Genomic DNA, 25,990 nt, shown 5'->3' on the forward strand with positions numbered 1-25,990 from the left:
GTTTTTTCGAAGTAGATAGATCTTATCTCCCTTCTATAGAATTGGTTCTCTAATCCTTTTGGAGTTTGTATATTGCATTATTCGTTTCTGAACGAATTATAGTTCTAACTGAAATTCTTCCTAAGCCTTCTTAATTTTCTTAATTCTTTTGTCTGCAGCTTCTGCATCTGCTTCTAGCAGTATCTCGTAGTAAGCTATTGGATTGTATCTGTAGAGTACAAAGAATAGTGATTTCTTTGTTATACTTATATCTGCGCTATTATAAGCAAACTATATAAGAAGCAACAGATCAACTTAGTTATTCTGTTTCTAATTAATATAGTATTGAAGATACTATTCGATAATCTGATTTATTCTTTCTATCTATTCATCTATTTGCAGATAAAATGCTATAGATATTCTATAGTATATTCCGAGCTATTTTATAAGTAAAGTTCAAAACTTCGAGTTAAACTTTCTATTCTTATTGAAAATCACTTCTTCTAATATGCTATGATTAGCAATAATCATTCTGAGAAATGTATATGCAAGTTCTTCTGCTATACTGCTTTCCTTGTAGGGAAGAAAATAAGCATACTTGCTCAGTTTGCAAACCATTACTAGAATGCTATTATATTGCATTCTAATTAAGAATTCTCATAAGAGAGATAGCTTAATAATGAAGTTTAGACTAATGGATTGCTAAATAGTTGTAAATACTAGTAAGAGATATAGTAGTTTGTAAGGCTTGTATCTTTCTGCTTTATTCTTCTTGCAGCTATTGCATTGTTATAGGATATTTCTAATTCTTTTCCTAAAGCTTGGTAGATTTCAGTATTTTTTGATATATTCGTAGGTTGCTCTGACTCTCTGATATCTGTATGCTAATGCACTATATATCTTCTTAATATAGTTATCTTGTTTATTTGGAGTTATTAATTCTGAATTCTTTTCTGAGAATCCGATTCTGAAGATAGCATTCAGCTTTCTATATGCATTAACAAGATTTCCTGACTCATCTTGAGTAAAGATGTTCTATATATCCAAGGAATTTGTATCTTAATAATCTAACTATTTGCTAAGAGCATCTGCTTATCCATTTTCCAAGCCTTTGCAGTATACAATCTTGAAATCAAACTATAAGAGGAATTCTGCTCATCTAACTTATTGCTTGTTCAAGACTTTGATCATCATGAATATAGTTAGATTCTTGTAATCCGAGTGAACTATGATCGGATACTGTGCACTGATGAAATAGTATTGCTATTCTTCAAAGGCTTTCACTATTGCTATAAGCTTCTGATCAGGGATTCTGTAGTTGATTTCTGAGCTGTTCAGTTTCTTCGAAAAGTTGCTTACAATCCTTAGATGCTCTTGATCATCTCGCTAATCAAGTTGTTCTCCAAGTGCATATCCCGATGCATCGGTTTCAACTTCAAAAGATTTATAGGAGTCTGCTTCATACAGAATCAGCTCTGAGATGATATGCTTGATGATTTCATTAAAGGCTTCTTGTGCCTTGAGGATTTATTTGAAAGGTTGATTCTTTTTGGTAAGATTTGTAAGAGGGTATGCGATCCAGCTGTAGTTCTTAATGAACTGCTTATAGAAGTTGATATATCCGAGGAAAAACCTAATATCCCTGATGTTTCTGAGAATTGGCTAATTTCTGATAGCTTCTACTTTATCTTTCTGTAGCTTGATGCATTCTAGCTCGATTATAAATCTGAGGTAGTTGATTTTTTGTATGTAAAAGTAACTCTTTGCAGGTTTTACAAGAAGTTTTGCATCTTGGAGCGTTTACAATACTATCTTCATATGTTTCTTATATTTTTCCAGTATTCGAGAGAAAATGAGGATGTTATTGAGATATGCAATGACGAACTGATCCAGATGCTTGCATAGAATGTAATTGATCATTTCCTGAAACGAAGCTAGGTGTCAGGGTAAAAAGGGCACACAAGTGAGGTGAAGGGGTGTGAGCTGCTCCCAAGCCGCTCTGTTGATGCTTCCATTCAAAGGGACTACTGAACCTATCTCCCTCCTCCTCTTTTTCGCTGCTGGACCTGTTGTTCCCCTTTCCCTTATGTACACAATTGGCCTGGACTAGATGGGATGACAATGGCCTGATGGCCACGCGGCATCGTACGAGAGCGCTGCTTCGGAGCGAAGCCCTCGCAGCAGCCCTGGACCGCCACCAGGGGTCGCAAGGGCCACCTATTTCCTTTGTGCGCATACAAGCCCTGACACTTTTTCTAGCATGCTATAATTAGCAATAATTATTCTGAGAAATGTATATACGAGTTCTTCTGCTATACTGCTTTTCTTGTAAAGAAGAAAGTAAGTATACTTGCTTAATCTGCAAATTATTATTAAAATGCTATTATATTGCATCTTAGTTAAGAATTCTTATAAGAGAAATAGCTTGATAATAAAGTTTAAACTAATGAATTGCTAAATAATTATAAGTATTAGTAAGGAATATAATAGTTTATAAAGCTTATATCTTTCTGCTTTATTTTTCTTGCAGCTATTATATTATTATAAGATATTCTTAATTCTTTTTCTTAAGCTTAATAGATTTCAGTATCTTCTAATGTGTCAGGGCCGATTGTGCCAGCAAGGCTCAGGGCCAGCTAAGCCAGCTGGATTACGGATGACTAAGCAATATGCGGCTATAAAGCGGCTTTCTAGCCACGTCAGCACTGCTGAGCAGAACTTAGCTCCTTAGGCCTCAATGTTATTCTGGTTGTATGCCCCTGAAAGAGAGAAAGACCTCGCCACATTGCCTTTGCAACCTTTCCACCTGACATAATGCATTTATAAATTGCTCTAACTCTCTAGTATTCATACGCTAGTATTGAACCAGAACTAGGGCGCCGTCGCTCTCGAAAGAAAAAAAAAAAGGGACAAACAGCTGCCGAAGCAATGAGCAAGGGCTCGTGCAACCCAAGCGTGCCTGTACAGATGAGAACAGCAAACTAAGGCCTCACGGGCACAAGAACAGGATGAAAAACCTGTCTTAGACCTGTCCAAAGGGTTCAAAATTGAAAAGAAGAGAAAGGATGCTTGATTGTTGCTTATAGCTAAAGAATTTGAAAAGTGAATGGTGTTCTTTATATGTATAAGAACCCTTGACCCACTGTACTCCACGTCCCACGGACTACCACCCTAGCTACTACAACAGTCCTCCCCCAGCAACTTTCTTCCAAAGTTGCAACAAGTCCAATGATATACCAGATCTGATCAGAGGGAGATGAAGTAAAGAAATAAAGAATTTATTGCAAACTGCTAAAGGAAATACTACAAATCAAACTATTCTCTTCCATTTAATTCTTATGCTTCTCTCTATTGCTTGAGCTATTATACAAATCAATGCAGAAGTATTAGTATTCATCTTCAATCTATTTGTAATACGGATACAATCTGAACAGATCCTAATGCTGATCTTTTCTCTATTTCCGTCTGCTCTCAAACTCTGCTCGAGCAGCAGCAGCAGCAGCAGTTCTCTTCTAATTCTGCATTCTTATTCAACGGATTCTTTTGCAGTCCGCTTCATATATATCTATCTTGATAGCATGATCGAACTCTATTCAGTTTGGAGAATCTACTGAGAGCTTGATAGAGTTAAAGCTATGAAGCTTATTTTATAGAAGCATACAAAGCTTCTGAGATTTATTAGGAAAACTGGAAGATATAATGTTGCTGCTTCTCAGTTTCTGATGCAATGGAGCTTTAGTAGCACGTTCAAGCTTAGCTATTTGCTGCATTAATAGGTTGATTATTAGTTCTGAACTAATAGATATTTCTCAAGATAAAGAGGAGTAAGGATTAGTAAGAGTTTCGAATAGGAGTTGACTTAACTCTAAGCTGATACTATATTCTCTTGATAAATATAAGATCGGGCTAGCTGAAGCTATGCTCTCTTGGAACTATTATCTTAACAGAACTAGGCTGGATGTTCTACTCGCTCTGAAATCCTCTAGAGCAAAGGCTGATATATTCTTTCTCATTCTGTTGAGATCGCTTTTAATAGATAATTCAAGCAAGTCTACAACTCTTCTTATAAAGAAGATAATATTCAGCTTATAGATTATATTTAGTACTCTATTAGCTTCTACTTATACAGCTTTGTATTCTTGAAGTAAAGCATTCCTTCTTAATAGCTAATCAGAATATTGTATATAGTTGCTATATCTCAGCTTATAAAAGAAAGCTTAGCAGTGCAAGCTTATTATAGCCATCTCTGCATCTTATTCTTTCACATTTTGTACAATCTCTCTATAATTAAGATAGAGAGCTTGCTTTCAGTCTGAATAGCTACTAGATAATTAATAGAAATCAGTAGATTTCAGGATTCGAAGGCGAAATAGTTTGATTATATAGAGCAGAGCTGCATTCGAATCATTATCTAGCAGCATAGTTGGAATATTCTTGAAATTCTAATCCTAATTAGCTCTAGTACTTCTGAGCTGATTGTTCAAATAGTGCTTGCTTATATAAGCTAGTAGAATATCGCTGAATTTGTATATAGCAATATAAAATCCTTTTTCAGTCTTTATATTAAGCTAAGATAGAGCATAAGCTGAAATTGCTGTATTGACTGAGAGAAGAATCTATAAGCGCTTCTATCTAGCTTTATATCTAAGCAGATCCTGCTTATTAAGAATATCAGAAAAGCTAAATGAATAAGCTATTAATAGAATACAAAGATATCTCATCAAGAATACATCTTATTAATTATACTAAGCATAATAATAAAAAATAGCTATAGCATACTACAAACTAATATCTTAAAAAACTTCTGCATCTAAGAATCCAATCAGATTATAAATATTGAAAAGATATCTAAAAGAATTAGTGCTGAAGATTGTAAGCAAGTATAACTTACAAGAAAGCAACTCTGGAAAGTACTTCTCAACAAATTCTGCTACTAGATGATTTTCTTCATTTCTTAAACTAAAGTAAAGCGAACAACTCTTAATTACTTCAGTTGGATATAGCGCTCTGAGAAAGATAGTTTGAAAGCAGTAAGCTTTAGTTATTCAGTTTTCTCAGCTATGCTGAACAAATAGAAATAGAGAGTATTTGAATTCAGCTATTGCTGCTGAGTTGAAAGAAAAGTGAAAAGGAAAGAACAGCTTTATCGAAAGATAAGCAATTGCAAGAAGCGTTTGCAAAGATATAAAGTTAAGAGACTGAGAAAGTATTAACTAAGGAAGAAAGATAGAGAAGAATATAGCTTCAGCTAGAAAATCTATTAAGGAAGATAATATTATATAAGCAGAGCAGTTAATAATTTGCTTTATTATTAGTATATAGATCTGAAGCAGTATTAATAAGAAAGAAAAAGAGTATATATATACTTAAGAAAGATAATTATAAAGAAGTTAAAGAAGGAGAAAGAATAGCTAGCTGCAAGTGTAAATAAAATAGCTAATTTATCTTATTTAGCAATTATTCAAGTAATTCACTGCTTTCCGTTTATTATAAAGCAAATAGCTTTACTCTTAGCTAGATAGAAGCTATTCAGCAACAAACTAGATAGAAAGTATAATAACTCAGTTAAGTATATTTATTATTTATTACTATCTTATCAATCTTTAGCAAACTATTTAATAATCTCTCTCTTAGTTCATCTTGCCTTTCAATTCATTCTTTGTATAATAATTTCTCCTTCTATTAATCTTCTCTTATCCAGCTCTGTAATATACTTAAGATATTTCAAATCATTACTAATACTGTTTTCTCTTTGCAGATAAATACTGCTCTTCAAGAGGTTAATAAGATCTGAATCTGATTTTCTTCTTCAGTTTCTTCTTCTCAGAGCAGCAATTACTATTAGCTCAAGAATATTCATATTAATTTCCTTAATATTATGGATTTCAATACTATTAAGAGAAATCTTAGCTTAATATACGCTTCTTGAAATATCTAAAGCGATATTATATTTTGGAATAACTTACTGCTAAGCTCTAGCTTTGCTACTTATTTTGCAAAGCTGAACAATAAGAATTCTATCAAACTGAATCCTATTATAATATATAAAGCTGATTGAAAGCTCTTTAGCGAGTATCTTATCTGCATCTTCTCCTGCTCTAAGCAAGTAAATTCTCTTCTTATTCAGTTCTATAATCAGTATAATCTAGTTTTTTGCAATTGCTGCTTCCATTGATACGCTACTGCTTGCATATTTATATAAAAATAGCAGATTAATATTAACTAGCTTTTTCTAGAATGCATTTCAATAAAGAGCTTCTTTAATAGGAAATGTAGCAATTGCATTTATTATGCAGAGTCTGAATATAATTATACTAAAGATTTTTCTTATATCAAAGAATATAATATATAAATAAGATTTCCATTCTAATATCTTTAATCAGATTTGAATATATACTAATTATTATTCTTCTTGCAATATTAGTACTCGTTTTATTAATTCAGCTTTTAATGTATAATTAAGATAGATTCTTAAATTAATTCCAATGCTAATATTGAGCGTATTATCAAAGCTCAATATAAGCTTATACGAAATAAAAGTATTATATATAATCAGATTAAATAGATTCCTCTTATGCTAAGAAAGTAGTATTTACAAGATATTGTAAGTTTTATAATCAATTATAATTGCAATGCTTAAAAAGATTATTGCTAATTTTATCTATACAGATTAGCAAGAAGAATACTGCTTCTTCTACTTCCAAAAAGAAAATATCTGGATCTGAGCAGGCAGCTCTACAATCTATATCTCGTAGCAAGAATAAAGGCAAGAGCAAAGCTGTAGTAGGATCTTGTATTGAGAAACAAGCTAAGTTCGTTCAATCTCAAGATTCTTTCTCTGTTTTTAATAACGATTCTTCAGCAGATAATACAGATAATATAGATCTGAATAGGATGAAGAAAGAGCTATTGAATGATATTTATAAGTATTCCAATAATGAGAATAATATATAAAAGTAAGGAATTTCTATAAGTTGCAGTATTTCTTTAACGCTTTGCATTTTTCATGTATTGCATTCCAATATACTGCAATTTTTAAATAACAAAAATAGCTTTAGAGCTAGTTAACATGCTCTGTATTGAGTGCTTTGAAATTTTTAGATAGGTTTATAGTATTCTGTAGCGAGTAGTAGCAAACAATACTTCATTCCTCCTCTTTCAGCAAAATATACAAGATAGAATAGAAAAGATGAAAAGAAAACGTATTTTGCAAATAAAAAGGAAATATGAATAGAAAGAAATCAATCTTCTCTATAAGCTAGGAATGCTGATTTAGTTAGAATTGGTATAAATATCTTATTTCTATCTGCTTTCTCCTATTCTTATTTCTTCTTCTTCGCTGCTTATATAAAATGTTCATTATTACTAACTCCATTTCTATTCTTAGCATTATTATCTGCTTTAGTTGCTAAATTAATAATCTCTGAATTAGAACTGGTTTAGCTAAGCATAAGATTATGCTTAATAATATCTAGAATTCAGAATATAGCATTATTGCTTGAATCTATTTTCTAAACTTTAAGGATATTATTATTTAGTTCTTCTTATCAGAGAGCTCTTATCGAATTCAGCTTTTCTGCTAATAATTAGCTAGATTGAAGCTTAATATCTTCTTCTCAAAGTATAAGTATCTTGGATTTCCAAATGCTATCCATATTCTATACAAACTTTTTGAGATTAGTAGCTAAATATATATCTTTTAGCAGAACTCTATCTATAATCTTAAGCTTATAAGTATATTTATCTAGAATCTAAGCAATTAGATATGAACTCTTTCATTTATAAGAGATCTTAGTATTATACAAATAGCTTATTTTCCGAATATAATTATAGATAAGCATGAGATTTCCGATATTCAGTTGAGATTTTCATATCAGACTCTGCATTTGATTTTTAGCTATAATCTTTTAATAATATATCTGAATAGCTTTAATTGCCTTCTGCATATCATCTTTCTTAGCTGCAATTATTCTTAACTGCATTTCAAATGCTTTCTAAGGAGATTAGTTTTCAGTTTATATAAGAACTCTTTATATCAGGATTTCAGTTTTAATTGGAATAAGCAGCTTTTAATCGAAAATCAAATAGAAGGAGCTGTATTCATGCAACTAATAAATTATAATCCTTTTAGCAAAGAGTACAAGTTTTAAATACTGCTTTCATCTCTAGAGTTAAGTATTAGCTAGCTTAGCAAGAGCACTTGCTAAGAAAAGATAATCAGCTTTTATTTATTCTTAAGCATAAGAATTATAACTAGAGATTTGAATAAGCAGGATCTCAAGAGCTCTAATAATCTTAGCTATTTCAGCCTTATTTTCTGATTCTCTATCAATAATAATTTTGAAAGAGCATTCGAATATAAGAATAATCTTCTCTAAAATAAACTTTCTTATTTTCGCAGCTATAGCTTTCTTAAGAGATCTTGCAAGCATATAGCTAGTTAGATTATAGCAAGCTTCTGCAAGATATCTATAACTGCTATTCTCAGCTATATATTGAATATTAATGCTGATTCTTATAAAGAATTGATTTGAAAGAATCGGAATTATTCCTTTCTTTTACATCTTTGAATCAAACTTTGCATACTTCTTGCAATCCGAGATAGCATTAGCTATATCTATTCAAAGATCTTTTCAATAGTAGAATTGCTTAATATAAGCTACTGTAAAATCTTAGCTTCAGTATTCAAATTTAGTATAATATTCTCTAATAATTCAGCAATAAAGATCAGAATTATCTACTATCTATTAGCATAGGAGTTTCGCATTAGCGCAGCGCTATAGAGCCTGATTAAGTACTTGATACTTTAATGCCTTTACTATAAAATTCTTGCAATTTCTCTTGAAAAGTTTTAGTAAAATAATTCTGTAATATAAGAACTCTGCATACTATTTTAACTATTCCGTTTACTAAAGAGTTAAATTTAGCAGTAATACTAGATTAGCTTCATCTAAATTCATACTATTAAGCTGAGCATTATACCAGTTCTCAATATTGCTATCTTCATCTTCCTTAAATAGTATTAAATATAGAGATTGAAAAAAAGCATTAGCTATAGAATTCTTTAATCTAAGAATATATTTAATAATAAAATCGAATATCTTAATTACTGCTATTTATCTATTCAGAAAAGCACTAGATATATTATTCATTTCTTTATTGAATTAGTTTATTAGAATATAAGTATTAATTTCCAGAATAAAATAGTAATTATAAAGATACTGCTAAAGAGATTATAAAGTATAGAGAATAGTGCAATACTCTCTCTTAATAGCATCATACTTCTATGCTGCAACTATTCAGATTCTGCTAACGAAATATGCTAGCTTTCATTTATTCTCTACTATCTGCATCAGTATAGCATCTCAGCTTAACAAGCTTATATTTACTATAAGAACAATCTTTCCAGCATTAGTACTGTAATCAATTGAAATAATAATTGAACGAGATATGAGTATTCGGATAAGTATAGCAACAGCTTCTTTCTATTCCTTCTCCTATCTTCATATAGCATCTTTCTTGAAAAGATTATAAAGTAATCAAGCAATAATTATAAAGTTCTAAATCCAAGCTGCATAATAAATAACTAATCCAATAAAAGAGCGAATATTCTTAATATTCTTGCATTCTATCCAGATCAGAAGCTTTTCTATCTTTCTATTCTGAGATTATCATTTGCTGAAATCAATGATATAACTAATCATATCAACTTTCACTTAGCATTATTCTAACTTGAATGCTGAGATTATAGCTTCAGCTAGCTCTGCATTTATAAGAATCTTATTAAGGTTTCCGATATGCTCAGCAATGTATCTATGCACTCCAAGAAGGCTTGAAACCTCTTCATCCCTATAGATTATTGTGAAATTATAAACAGAAATGTTATTAAGGAAAAGCTAGCATATATAAGAAATAAGATTATATAGAAATCTAATCATTATCCTTATAAACTAAGCAACAGAGTTAGTAGCACTCTGAAATAGAATATACATTCTAAACAAGCTTAAGAGCATTGAGAAAATCATTATATCCCTGCTGTTAGAATGCAATTGCACTTAATCATATTTAGAAAAGAAGTTAAACAATAAAAGAATCTTGTATATAGCAAACTCTTCCGAGAATTCATCTAAGGCAAGCAGCATGAAAGCATTCTTGAAGCTATGCTTATTATACTTTTAAGCATTATTAATCAGATATAAGCTATTATTCTTTTTGATAATAAGAAATCAGTTATTTCTGTATAATGCATAGCATTTCTTAATAATCTCTTATCTGATATATTATTTCAGAAGCTTTATTAACTTTAGCTTAAGAGTATTAGGGATTGAAATGTGCTTCGTTTGAAAAACCTTGTAAGATACAGTTCTGATTTCTTGCAAGAGAGCTACTTTCTCAATAATCTTTCCAATCTCAGTAAAGTTCTATACAAGAGCTTTGATTCTATTTCTCAACATATATTTGAACATTTCCTTTTCAGTCTTAGAAAACCCTTTATAGTTTTTCTCTTGCATAGCAGCTTACTAATCAGATCTCAGATGCTAATTAGAATTCAGATTGCTAAACTTGGATTCAATTCACTTATTATACTTAGTAAGCTTTGTAAATTGCTAAGCTCATCTTATCTTCTCAATCTTAGCAAGCTTTCATCTAATCATCTCTTCTAGTACTGAATCATTAAGCTGAGAATCATTAATTAGCTTAATCTTCTTATCTTTAAGCTTATAAAAAGTATTAACTAAGCTTAAAATATTTTTTCTTTCCTTTCTCATACAATATAGCTAGCATGAATAGCGCTAGCTACTATGCATTTCATACAAGCAAAACCCTCAGATCGCTTCTTCCTTATTTACTATAAAGCAACCCTCCTTCAACTTCCTCTCTATCAGTTCTACCATTAACTTGTTTACAACAGCTGCAATATTTCGTTCAGATATAAACATTACAGCTGTATCTCCCTCCTCCAACAACACTCACTCTGGAACAACTTCTCCGCTAACAGCTCTGCATCCCTCAGAATAGCTGCTAATACTCAGTTTTTTAATATAATTCTGTATAAACCCTTCCCTTTAAGAAGGTTTTAACTGCTAATTATAATAATCAGTTATACTCCTTCAAAGGCGAAGCTTGTATAAAGAAATCCAAGAATGAAGTAATCAAAGAAAAGCTTAGTTTACATTACAAACAGCATTTCTAATAGCATAGAATGATTTAGCAATATTAATCTGTTATTAATAATATAGAATATTATCTATTTAGAGAAGCTGCTATAGAAAATATTAATTTCAAGAACTCCAATAAGCACTATATCTGATTTATTGTATATGTATAAGATAATATTCGATATTAGTACATAAGATAAGCGCATGCTTGAATACAAAGAGAAAGCTATCAAGCTCATTTTAGCACTTGTATTCAGCATTGCTTATACAGATTTATTCTCTTTACTTCTCAGCTGCAGAAGAATATATGCTACTGAAGCGATGCTTCTATTCCGAATGCTGCTGAGAGCAGTTATAAAAGCTATTATAGAAGGAAATAAGAATTTATTGAAAGCTCGAATCATATTAATAGTAAGCTTGATATAGCTAGATTTAGCAATAAAAAACAAAGCTTGAACTGCAAGTAATTGAGCTAGTTTTGAAAGATATTCAGTAATATTCCGAATATTAATAATCTGATTATTAATAAGCTCTTCAGATTAAGAAAGCGTTGAGATTCCGGATTTATGCTACAATGAATTAACTAATCTAGCAGTATCTGCCTTATACAGATCCAAGCTAATTTGATTATCGAAATCAACAACTTTTCGAGCTTCAGAGCTAATTCCTTAAAAAATGTAAATTAGACAAGCTTCCTATTCTAGTAACATAACTATCATCTTCTGGCTTAAGATCTTCAATAAGTAATCTAGAAACTGATTCAGGAGCTTATTACTAATAGCTTGAATTATTAGCTCTTTGTTCAGACTGTTGAATTACTTGTTAGATTTCTTCAGTTTAATATTCCCGAAATATATAGAAATCTCAATAGTTCTCATACTTGCATTTTCTCCAATCTTACTATTATCATACTCAGCTTTTCCAATACAGCGCTTCTTTGCTTTACTCGCGTTTATCTAAGCTTAAACAGGCTCAATATCTACAGCATTGATACTAAGAAGCTTTAATAAATATAGTTCAGCTTGAGCTAGAATAAGATATAACTTCTCTACTTGAATTTTACTAGCATTGCTAAGAATCTCAATATTATTAGTTCTATACTAATTATTATATCTGGGAATAGAATCAGTTTCTTTTCATAATATCTTATTCTTAGCTATCTTAGAATTTCCATATTATTTCTTATTCTCTTGAATCAAGCTAATATATCAAGAAATCCAAGAATTCTCAATATTCTTCAGCTGCTAATCCTTACAGAAATCAAGAATCAGACAGATTATACTGTCTTTAGAATTATCTCGAGCAAATATAATCTAGCTATATAATACTAGTTTTAATCTAAAGTTTAGAAATTCCAAGCAATTGCTAAGATACTATTCTAGCTTTGCTAATATTAAAGCATAGCAAATACTATAGTTTATAATAGTACAGAGTTTTACGCACTCATAAGCTTTATAAGATTTCAATCTACAGCTATAGCATCTGCGCAGAGTTTCGTTCTTCTTCAGAATTTCATTGATCTTCGCTTGCTATACTTCAGAATACTGCTTTCCTTCGTTCTTCAGACTTGTATAGATAATATTCATTTACAAGAAATTTGCATTTCTCTAAAGAGAATTTCTTGCAGAAACAGTTTGGGAATGCCTGATTAGTTATAAGATCTTCTATAGAGCTTTGATTTGATTATATAAGATATTCTGTATCTGTTTGAAAGCATTAGTTTGCAGCTTTAAGAATTTTGCTATTGCAATTTAGTTAATATAGAATTGCTTTATTATTGAAGCTAATTAATTGTATTTTTAGTTGCTTTTCTAAGCAGATTTAGCTTTTAAAATCTGCTTAATTAGTTTAAGCTGAGCTTGCTAATTATAAATTGATTATTGAAGCAATTGATAGTATAATAGCTTTATTGCTTATTCTAATAGATTTATTAGTTAACTAGGAGTATTATATATCGGATGTAGAATAGAAATAAGCTGTATCTGGTTAAGAATTGGTTAAGATAGAGATATAGGAGGATCTTGGAATTAAGCTTATTGATAAAGTTGAAAGTTGGTAGTACTAGAAGCAAGTTAATCTTAAGTTTCTTTCTGAAGCGCTTTATAATGAACCTTTAACAGCTTTTCCATAAGGTAAGGCTACTTCTTATTACTAATGCTTTCAGCAGTAATATCATAATTAGCTCGAAAGCGCTTAATTTAGATTGAAAGAAGCTTTATTTATACTTCTGCTACAGATTAACTGTTTCTAATCTTAAGATGAGTAAAAGCATTATCATAGTTCATAATAAATAATCAGAAGCTAGCAGCATCAGTAATAAAATAGTTATTAATGATATTCAAGCACTTCTGCTCAGGAATATATACCTAGAGATAGTTTCAAGAGCAATAAGCAACTAATAATTACTTCTTCTATTCATTTCAAGTTTTAGCGCTTATAATGAATCTCTTTACTTCTCTAGCAATGATTATATCTATATAGAAGCTTTTTATAAAGTTGAATGCTTGAATATTATTAATCCCTTTGATCTAATGCTATCAGTTGAATTGCTTTAGCTACAAGAAAACTTCTACATAAGCAAACAATATTAACTCACTACTAGCAAGCTCACTGTAAGAAGGGAATCTGAAGTTCTAACTATAGTGATTATTAGCTAGATGGTTAGCTGAACTGAGTATCTGATTGGAAGAGCTCTTAGACGTGAAGGCTATCTTCCCTCTTGGTTGTTGCTTCCTCCGATGTTTCTTTGTCTTCCTGATTCGAGATCCTTGAGTTGAGAGCGCTATAGCCGGAATGCTTTCCGTATTCTGCGGAAAACAATACTGTGAAGATTGAGAGGGTTCAGATGCTTGAGGGAGATTCAGTCTGTGAATAGAGCGTATATAAGATTTGTTTTATAATAAATAACAAGAGATTGAATTAGCTATTCTATATTATATTGAGATTTTCTTTATTAATAATTCTGCTAATTAATAAAGGCATTTCTGATTAGATATAAGGCATTAATTAAAGTTTAATATTAGATAATGTTATTATAATTCTCGATCTCTATTCCTTGTATATACTAATAATTTCTTATCTTTATCTTCTTATATTCTTCGCTTTTGGAATAATATAACTAGCAAGCTTTTGATTTAAAGAATTAATATAGCTAGACGTATTCAGGTAAAGCGTGCTAATTAAACTATTGCAAGAAGCATAGATCTTATTAACTATATTACTTTTCTCTACAGAATACTATTTACTAAAAGCATCTCACTCTGTAATTTAATTATAAACTCATATTCAACATAATTAAACTTTCCGCTGCAGCTTATACAAATCTAAGCTATTTTAGCTTCTATATAGGATTATTGATTGATATAGAAAATATTAGAAAAAGGAATTCGTTTCTTCGTAATATTGGCCTGCGAGCTCAATGCATTGTTCACTAGCCTACAATCAGAACTCATACCACTCCTCCTCTATCCACCCATCTTCTCTCTACAAGAGATCTTAGGCATAACCCAGAGTCCAGATATAATGCACAGCCTATTGTATAAGCATGATAGATAAAGGAAATAAAAGAGCTCAGCAGGGAAAAAGAGTGCGCCCGTCCATAGGGTAAACTTGCTGCTCTTACTGATTCTCACGAACTGTGATGCAAACAGCTCTGAGCTACCAGCCTGAACAGCTAAGTCCATACTCACCGCACCATTGAACCAGAACTAGGGCGCCGTCGCCCTCGAAAGAAAAAAAAAAAGGGACAAACAGCTGCCGAAGCAATGAGCAAGGGCTCGTGCAACCCAAGCATGCCTGTACAGATGAGGACAGCAAACTAAGGCCTCATGGGCACAAGAACAGGGTGAAAAACCTGTCTTAGACCTGTCCAAAGGGTTCAAAATTGAAAAGAAGAGAAAGGATGCTTGATTGTTGCTTATAGCTAAAGAATTTGAAAAGTGGGTGGTGTTCTTTATATGTATGAGAACCCTTGACCCACTGTACTCCACGTTCCACGGACTACCACCCTGGCCACCACAACAGTATATTATATATATTCTTGATATAATTATCTTGTTTATCTGAAGTTATTGATTCTGAATTCTTTTCTAAAGATTCAATTCTGAAAGCAGCATTCAGCTCTCTATATGCATTAATAAGATTTCTCAACTCATTTTGAATAAAGATATTCTGTATATCTGAGGAATCTGCATTTCAATAATCTGATTTTCTGCTAAGAGCATCTGCTTATTTATTTTCTAAGCTTTTGCAATATATAATTCTAAAGTTGAATTATAAGAAGAATTTTACTTATTTAACTTATTGCTTATTCAAAATCTTAGTTATTATGAATATAATTAGATTCTTATAATTCAAGTAAACTATAATTGAATACTATATGTTAATAAAATAATATTGCTATTTCTCAAAAGCTTTTACTATTGCTATAAGTTTCTAATTAGAGATTCTATAATTGATTTCTGAGCTATTCAACTTTTTTGAAAAGTTGCTTACAATCTTTAGATGCTCTTGATCATCTTGCTAACCAAGTTATTCCCCAAGTGCATATTCCAATGTATTAGTTTCAATTTCAAAAGGTTTGTAAAGATTTGCTTTATACAGAATTGGTTCTAAGATAATATATCTAATGATCTTATTAAAAGCTTTTTATGCTCTAGAGATTTATTTGAAAAGCTGCTTCTTCTTAGTAAGATTTGTAAAAGAATATACAATTCAGCTATAGTTCTTAATAAACTGTTTATAGAAATTTATATATTTGAGAAAAGATTTAATATCTCTAATATTCCTAGGAATTAGCTAATTTCTAATAGCTTTTATCTTATTTTTCTATAGCTTAATACATTCTAGTTTGATTGTAAATCCAAGATAGTTAATCTTTTGTATATAAAAGTAATTCTTTGCAGATTTTATAAGAAGTTTCGCATCTTAAAGCATTTGCAATACTGTTTTCATATATTTCTTATATTCCTTCAATATTCGAGAATAAATAAGAATATTATTAAAATATGCAATAATAAACTGATTCAGATATTTGTATAGAATATAATTGATTATTTCTTGAAATAAGGCTGGAATATTCGTTAAACTGAAAAGTATAATCAAATATTCGTAGTATTTGTAGCATATTCTGAAAGCAGTTTTCCATTCTTCTTCTTTCTTTACTCTGATTAGATTGTAAGCTTCTTTCAGATTCAGAGCTATAAACTACTATACTTCTTACAGTTTATCTCATAATTCCTTAATAAGTAGCAACAGATATCAGTTCTTAATTATAATATTATTGAATTGCTTATAATCAATATATAGCTTAAGCTTGCTGTTTTTCTTGAGTATAAATAGAATGAAATATTCTGCTAATAATTGCAATAATTGTATATATCTCTTTTTGAGATTCTCGTTGAGATACTTCTTAAGTATCTCTAGTTATGCTTTATTTAGTCTATAAATAGGAAAGAATTTGAGCTGTTTTTCTTTTTGTAGCAGAATTTCATAATTGTATGAGCTGTATTCTAGCAATTCCGTATCTAATTCTTTCTGAAATAATTTTTTGAACTTATAATATTCTTATAATATGCTTGCGAGTATTAGTTCTGGTTTCTGTGCTGTTTCTGCTATCTGGAGAAACAGTAGGTATTGTTGAGCGTGCTTCTTTTCGTCCGCAGTTTTTGGTAGCGTTTTTGGAAGCCTTGAGCGTCTGCTTCAGGCTGAACTAACTGCTTAAGAGCCTGGTTTCGAGGTTTTTCTTGTGTGGGTTTACAATTCACATTCTGAAGCTTTTCCTTATTGCTCCGAAGCGAACTGACTTACTGAGAGTCTCGCTTCCGTTATTTTGCTAATCTGTTGGCATCCTAGCACTGCTTGAGTTCGCTATTCACTAGATTCTTCTCCTTAAACTGCTAGCCTTGCTAGTTTGAAGGTATGTTTGAAGTTGTTTGAAGCTTCTTTCCTCGAGTATTCTTCAGTAACTAACTTTCATTCTGCGCTATTAATTGCAACTATCTCTCTGAGTATAGCTTATTCTTATGAGATCTGGCTAGTAGTTCAATCAATTCGAGAATTATGCTTCTTAAGCTATGAAAGTTCTATAATCAGCTTATGCTATGCTATATTCATAATATTAAAGAAAACTCTGATTATATATTCTTGAATCAAAATAAATAAATAATCAGTCTTCTTATTAATTACTTCTTGATTATATGCAATAGATTATTCTTTTATAATACTAAAAATATATAGCTACTTCTTCTATTTTCATTATAGTTATGCCTGATTAACAATATATAAGAATATAAAGTTTCTCTAAGCGCTACTATTTAATAGTACGCTATACTTGTATTCTTGAATATATATATTAAGCTTAATATAAGCATAATCTACTTTAAAAGCTTTATATAGGAACTATTCTAATCTGATTATCTGCAGTTCTTTTACAAGCAATTCTATTCTTTTGAGATTATTAAGAGCTGCTTATTCTTCCTTTAAGCTTGCTTTGCTACTTCTTAAGCAAGCTTCTTAGCTTGCTTTTGCTTATATCATTATTATTCCTAATCTTTCCTCTATTAATGCTAGTTACAAATCTTATTATTAATGTGAATTGTATAAAGTATTATTCTACATTGCTACTATTCTATTTTCTTGTTTATGCATTGTTTGGAGCAGTTGTTTGATAGCTTGATATATATATTATTGTGCTATTTGTTGAGAACTTCTCTGAAGCAAAGCTCTTGCTTCTTAATAGCTTAAAGAATTTATTCTAATTCTCTAATAGAAAACTATTTGTATTGTATCTTTTCTGAGAAATGCATTCTGCAGCTATAATAAGTATAGGAGATTTATGCTAGCTTATAGTATAGATTGTGAAATAAGCTGATTTGAGAATTCTTGCTTTATTATATCTTGATGTTTTGCAAGGAGATGCTAGTAAAGAGTTTCTTCAGCTCTATCTCATAGATAAGATGTTCAATCTATGTTGTTTCCTTATTCTATCTAATGCTGGAGGGAAACCTTTCTTTCCGAACTTCTGTAGAGTTGTTAAGCTCGATATTCATGGAAGATTCTGGCAGATCGCTGAATCATTTGGCCTAGCTTGATCTTTCTATTGCCTGAGAAGTATTTTCAGTATTATCTAGATATTTGTACCAATAGCTAAGAGGATATCATTCCTTATTCATATTTCTAGTTATAATGCTTAGTATAGATAATAAGGAATAATAAAGAATATTATTGCTAAATTCTTTCTTCAATGCTTGAATGCTTTGTTTAGTGTAATGAGCACTGCAGCAATCCGAAGATTCCCAAGTACACAAAGGGGTTTATGCTAACAAGAGCGGTGTCAAAGTGCCAAGTCCTTGAATACGGAACCGTACAAGTCTTAATAAGCGATGCAAGTATTCACTGCCTTTGGAGCTATCAGAGTAAGAGAGTAATCTGATACTTAGATTGACAACTGAAGAGCTATGTTCTGAATCTATCTAATGATAATAACCGTGTTCTTATATATTCAGCTCTTTAGTATGAATATGTTGAATAGCAACATATCCAAGTTATCCTGCTAGCTTTGAATAGCACATATCCGAAGCTATTCTTCCTGATTAGCCGTGCCCATAACCCTAACCCTGAGTTATATAATCAATGCTTTTGTTAGAACATTGGATTCTTAACACCTGATCCTTGTTACTTGTAACCTGTTTTGTAACCTGCATGTTGGATGGATTATAACATTATCTTCCTCCTATCAGTTATTATTCCCAACGATCTTTCGTAAGTATTCTGGCAAGTCTTCCGTATACATGATCTTGCCTTCCTAATTGAGATGTTGAATAGAATTAACAAATCTCGTTCTTATGCTAAAAAGACTAAACAAAAGGATTCTCTTCTTTCCTTGGTTCTTCAAAATGCTATCACCATGCCTTTCTGTTCCTTTTGCAAGGGTTGTAGTATTCAGTCTTGTTAAGTCTCCGTTGAGAATTCCTCTCGTTGCGCTGAATGTATTCGCCTGAGTCGCTCTCGGTGCGATATTCAAAGCTTGAGCGCAGCGGAAATTCGTTGGATAAGCGTTCAATACCAACGCCTGGAGGACCAGCTTGAGAGTGCTGAGGAGCGGCTGCGCGATGCTGCTGCGGAGGTAGGATGCTTGCGAAAGCAGAAGCATCTGTAGTTTGAGAGAATGATAAAGGCCATCCGTTGAAGCTTTTCCAGTGTGGAGGAGTTGGAACATAAGGAAGCTGAGAAGGAGCGGGCTTGCATTGCTGCTGGGATTCGTTCCGTAATTGTAGAGGAATCTGCTGTGGTTGCTGGAGATTCTTCTTTCGAGGGTTTTAACTGGAATTCTGCAGATTTGGAGAATTCTGTAATTAACTGATCGGATTTTCTAGAGAATGAAATCTCTGAAGCTCCTGGATCTCGGTTCGGGGCGGAGCGATCATCTTAGGTGCTGATTCTTTCTTTTCCAATATTTAGCTACCTTTTTCTGAGAGTTTTCAACGTTTTTCCGTGATTTCTACGAATTCTCGCTCGCTAAGTATTCTTTTCATTTGATAAGGTATTCCCTCATATTATCTATGCTTCTATGCTTAAGGATTTTTTCCATCTCATATTCTAATTCATTGTTTTCCACTTCTGCTGTATTATCCATTAGTATTTCCTATACTGCTAGTTCCAACAATAAGATATGAAAAACTGAATATATTCTCATTCTATAAGATAATGCTAATGCATAATTAACTGGGGAAATTTGTTGCAAGATTTTGAATAATTCTAACTTTTTATAATCGAGTTTATTGCTAGATCTAATTATTTTAATGTTTTTCCAAAGTAGATAAATCTTATCTCCTTTCTGTAGAATTAGTTTCTCAATTCTTTTGGAATTTGCATATTGTATTATTCGTTTCTGAACGAACTGTAATTCTGATTAGAGTTCCTTCTGAACTTTCCTGATCTTCTTAATTCTTTTATCTGCAGCTTCTGCATCTGCTTCTAGCAGTGCTTTGTAATAAGCTGTTGAATTATATCTGTAGAATATGAAGAATAATAATTTATTTATTATGCTTATATTTGCACTATTATAAGCAAACTGTACAAGAAGCAACAGATTAACTCAGTTATTCTGTTCCTAGTTGATATAGTGCTAAAGATACTATTTAATAACTTAGTTCATTCTTTCTATCTATTTATCTATTTGCAAGTAAAATGCTATAAATATTCTGTAGTATATTCCGAGCTGCTTTATAAGCGAAGTTCAAAACTTCGAGTTAAACTTCCTATCTCTGTTAGAGATCACTTTCTCTAGCATGCTGTAGTTAGCAATAATCATTCTGAGGAATACATACGCAAGTTCTTCTGCTGTACTGCTTTTCTTATAAAAGAGAAAGTAAGCATACTTGCTCAGTCTGCAAACTACTACTAGAATGCTATTATATTGCATCTTAATTAAGAATTCTTATAAGAAAGATAGCTTAGTAATGAAGTTTAGACTAATGGATTGCTAAATAGTTATAAATATTAATAAGAAATGCAGTAATTTATAAAGCTTGTATCTTTCTGCTTTGTTCTTCTTGCAGCTATTACATTATCATAGAATGTTCTTAATCTTTTTCCTAAGATTTAAGAGATTTCAGTATCTTTTGATATATTCATAAATTGCTCTAACTTTCTAGTATTCATGCGCTAGTACACTGTATATATCCTTGATATAGTTATCTTGTTCGTCTGGAGTTATTGATCCTGAATTCTTTTTCGAAGATTCAATTCTGAAGGCAGCATTCAGTTCTCTATATACATTAATGAGATTTCCTAGCTCATCCTAAGCAAAGATGTTCTGTATATCTAAGAAGTTTGCATCTCAATAGTCTAATCGTCTGCTAAGAGCGTTTGCTTGTTCATTCTCTGAGCCTTTGTAGTATACAATTTTGAAATTAAATTGTAAGAGAAATTCTGCTTATCTAACTTATTGCTTGTTCAAAACCTTAGTTATTATGAATGTAATCAGATTCTTGTAATTCAAGTGAACTATAATCGGATGCTGTATGCTGATGAGATAGTATTGCTATTCTTCAAAAGCTTTTACTATCGCTATAAGCTTCTGATTAGGGATTCCATAGTTGATTTCTAGCTTATTCAGCTTCTTCGAAAAATTGCTTATAATCCTTAGATGCCCTTGATCGTCTCGCTAACCAAGTTGTCCTTCGAGTGTATATCCCGATGCATCGATCTCAACTTCAAAGGATTTGTAGAGATCTGCTTTATACAGAATCAGCTCTGAGATAATATGCTTGATAATCTTATCAAAAGCTTCTTGTATCTTGAAGATTCATTCGAAGAGCTGCTCTTTCTTAGTAAGATTTGTAAGAGAGTATGCAATTCAGCTGTAGTTCTTGATAAACTGCTTATAGAAGTTGATATATTCGAGAAAAAATCTAACATCCCTAACATTCCTGGGAATTAGCTAGTTCTTAACAGCTTTCATCTTATCTTTCTGTAGCTTAATGCATTCTAGCTTAATCGTAAATCCGAAGTAGTTAACCTTTTGTATATAAAAGTAACTCTTTGCGGGTTTTACAAGGAGTTTCGCATTCTGAAGCATTTGCAATACTATCTCCACATATTTTTTGTATTCTTTCAGCATTCGAAAGAAAATAAGAATATTATTGAGATATGCAATGATAAACTGATCTAAGTGCTTGTATAGAATATAATTGATTATTTTCTGAAATGAAGCTGAAGTATTTGTTAAACTGAAGAGCATAATTAAATATTCGTAGTATTCATAGCATGTTCTGAAAGCAGTTTTCTATTCTTCTTCTTTCTTTACTCTAATCAGATTATAAGCTCTCTTTAGATTCAAAACTGTAAACTACTATACTTCTTACAGTTTATTTCGTAATTTCTTGATAAGTAGCAACGAATATTAGTTCTTAATCGTGATATTGTTGAATTGCCTGTAATCAATGCATAGCCTGAGCTTGCTATTTTTCTTGAGTATGAACAGAATAGGGTATCCTGCTAGTAATTGCAATGATTATATGTATTCCTTCTTGAGATTTTCGTTAAGATATTCCCTGAGTGTCTCTAGCTATACTTTATCTAGTCTGTAGATAAGGAAGAATCTGGATTATTTCTCTTCTTATAGTGGGATCTCGTAGTTGTATAAGCTGTATTCTGGTAATTTTATATTCAATTCTTCCTGAAATAGTTTCTTGAATCTGTAGTATTTTCATAGTATACTTGCAAGTGTTGGTTCTGGTTTATGTACTGTTTCTGCTATCTGAAGGAATAGTAGGTACTGCTGAGCGTGCTTCTTTTCTAATAGCGTTTTTGAGAGCCTTAAGCGTTCGCTCCGGGCCGGACCGAGCGCTCGAGGGCCTGGTTTCGAGGTTTTTCCTGTGTGGGTTCATAATCCACATTCTGAAGCTTTTTCTTATTGCTCTGGAGCGGACTAACTTGCTGAGAGTCTTGCTTCCGTTGTTTTGCTAACCTGTTAGCGCTCTAGCATTGTTTGGGTTCGCTTGTTACTAGATTCTTCTTCTTGAACTGCTAGCCCTGCTGACTTGGAAATATGTGTGAAGTTGTATAAAGCTTCTTTTTCTGAGTATTTTTCAATTACTAGCTTCGATCCTGCGTTGTTGATTATAACTATCTTCCTGGGTACAGCTTGTTCTCATGAAATCTGGCTAGTAGTCCAATTGATTCGAGGATTGTGCTTCTTAAGCTATGGGAGTCTCATGATTAGCTCATGCTGTGCTGTATTCATGATGTTAAAAGAAATCTTAGCTATATGCTCTTGGATTAAGATAGGTAGGTGATCAGTCTTCTTGTTAATTACTCCTTGGTTGTATGCAACAGATTGTTCTTCTATAGTGCTGAGGATGTAGGAATGCTTCTTTCATTTCCATTGTAGTTGTGCTTGATTAATAATATGTGGGAATATAAAGTTTCTCTGAGCGCCACTGTTCAATAGTGCGCTGTATTTGTGTTCTTGAATGTATATATCGAACTTGATATGAGCGTAATCTATTCTGAAAGCTTTATATAGGAACTGCTCTGGTCTGATTATCTGTAGTTTCTTTATAAGCAATCCTGTTCTTTTGAGATTGTTGAGAGCTGCTTATTCTTTCTTCGAGCCTGCTTCGCAGCTTCTTAAGCAAGCTTCTTAGCTTGCTTTTGCTCATATCATCATTATTTCTAATCTTTTTTCTGTTAATACTAGTTGCAGATCTTGTTATTAATATAAATCATGCAGAATATCGTCTTGCACTGCTATCATTTTATCTTCTTATCTATACATTGCATAGAACAGTTATCTGGTAGTTCGATGTATGCATTGTAGTGCTGTCTGTTAAGAACTTCTCTGAAGCGAAGCTCTAGCTTCTTAACAGCTTGAAGGATTTATCCTGGTTCTCTGACGGAGAACCATTCGTATTATACCTTCTCCGAGAAATGCGTTCTGCAGCTGTGATAGATGCAGGAAATTCATATTAGTTCGTGGTATAGGTTGTGAAGTAAGCTGATTCAAGAGTCTTCGCCTTGTTATACTTCGATATCTTGTAAGGGAATGCAGGTAAAGAGTTTCTCTAGCTCTATTCTATAGATGAGATATTCAATTCATATTGTTTCTTTGTTTCATTCAATGCTGAAGGAAAATCTTTCTTTAGGCTTGTTGGGTACGTTGTTCGCGGGGAGCCTCTGCAGGCTGCTAAGTTGTTTGCTCTGGCTTAATCCTTTTGTTGCTTGGAAAGCGTTCTCGATGTTGTTTAGATGTTCGTATCAGTAGCTAAGAGAGTACCATCTCTTATCTATATCCCTGGTTATAGTGCTTGGTGTAAGCGATAAAGAATGTTAAAGAGTATCGTTGCTAAGCGCTTCTTCCAACCCCTGAATGCTCTGTTCCGCGATATCAGAGCAGTTCGAGTTGCTACTCGTGAGGATGCTGAGCGTGCCCTCTCGCCCTGCTGTTGCTATTTATCTGCAGCGCCTAGATTTCTGAGAGAACTATCCTGAACCTTTCTTACTCGAGAAGTGAGTTAAGCAGTTGTTATTATAGCAGAATGTTCAGCTGAAACTTCCATAATTAACAGAGTTCAATACTTGCTTTAAGAGGATGTTTTTGCTTAGTTGATTGGGTTTCTATTGCTGAGCAATGTTTATCTGGCATTCTTTCTGAACTAGCTGCTATTTGTTTCTCCGGAGTTGATAGCAGTTGCATGCAATGTATTTCTATTTATTATAATTGTAGCAAGTAATGCTGTTCTTCTTGCTATACTGCCTGTTAGCTATATCGAGCTCTATAGGATCAGCGTATGTAGTGCTGCTCTAGGCTGTACTGCTATATTAACTGCTATTTTTGTTTTGAAGTTTCTTGCTTATGTTAGCTGGAAATCTTCAAGTCTAGCTTCTTCCTTTCTTAGATTTTTCCATTCGTTGTTCGTATAAACAGTTATTAATACAGATTACTTGATTAGAGAATATTGCAAAGTTCTCTAGCTAATTCTATTTAAAGATTTCATTCTTAATATCATCCTTAAGTTCCTTATAATAATACTTTATAAGATTCTTATTCTTCTACAAAAGTCTTGCTGAGAGCTGTTTGAATCTAACTATATAAGCAGAAGCTAACTTAGTCTACTTAAGATTCATAAGCTGCTGAGCTATAGTGCATTTCTTATTGGGATTACTAAAGATTTTCTTAAGAGCTTTCTTAAAGCTTTCAAAGAAATCGAATATATTCTTAGTATTCTGAGTATGCACATCGAGATTATTCTGATGCTCCAAGTAGTTGCATAGAAAAGGCTTGTATTAGATAAGAGCATTCTTTTCGAAGCGAATCCCTGCAAGGATAACTTTCTCAGGTTTCATAATGAACTAAGTTGTATAGTATAAGAAGTATGCTCTGCAGTGAGTAAGGAATTCATGCAGCATCTTCTGGTTGCTATCATACATAGCGAGCTTATTCATCTTGTATGCCTTTCCAGCGCTACTGGTAACTACAGAGGTAAACTGCGCCTGCTAAGCCTGCTGAGCCAGCTGAGCCTGTTGATTAGCAATGATAGCGCTCTAAGCCTGCTGTTGTTTGCACAGATCCTGGATATGCTGGGTAAGCTAGTATACCTGATTAATTAGTTCTTCCTGAGTAGGAATGCACAAGAACGAAGGGATTCCTGAAGAAGCTATTGTATTCCGTATTGCTCAAGGGATAACACTGAACTGTTCTTGAATAAGAGTTGTCAAAATGTAATAAGCACTGCAGCAATCCGAAGATTCCCAAGTATACAAAGGGGTTTATGCTAATAAGAGCGGTATCAAAGTACTAAGTTCTTGAATACGGAACTGTACAAGTCTTAATAAGCGATGCAAGTGTTCACTGCCTTTGGGGCTATCAGAGTAAGAGAGTAATCTGATACTTAGATTGACAACTGAAGAGCTATATCCTGAATCTATCTAATGGTAATGATCGTGTTCTTATATATTCAGCTCTTTAGTATGAATATGTTGGATAGCAACATATTCAAGTTATCTTGCTAGCTTTGGATAGCACATATCCGAAGCTATCCTTCCTGATTGGCCGTGCCCATAACCCTAACCCTGGGTTACGTAATCAATGCTTTTGTCAGAACATTGGATTCTTGACACCTGGTCCTTGTTACTCGTAACCTGTTTTGTAACCTGCATGTTGAATGAGTTATAACATTTAGTAATATTGAAGCAGTTTGAATTATTGCTGCTTGTAGTTATGCTAGATGCATATACTCGCTCTTCTATTGCTATCTGTCTATAGCATTTAGATTTCTGAGAAAACTATTCTAAGCTTTTCTTACTCGAGAAATGTATTAAGCAGTTATTATTATAGCAGAATATTC

This window comes from Cryphonectria parasitica (assembly GCF_011745365.1).
Source record: "Cryphonectria parasitica EP155 unplaced genomic scaffold M406scaffold_2, whole genome shotgun sequence".
Taxonomy (NCBI): Eukaryota; Fungi; Ascomycota; class Sordariomycetes; order Diaporthales; family Cryphonectriaceae; genus Cryphonectria; species Cryphonectria parasitica.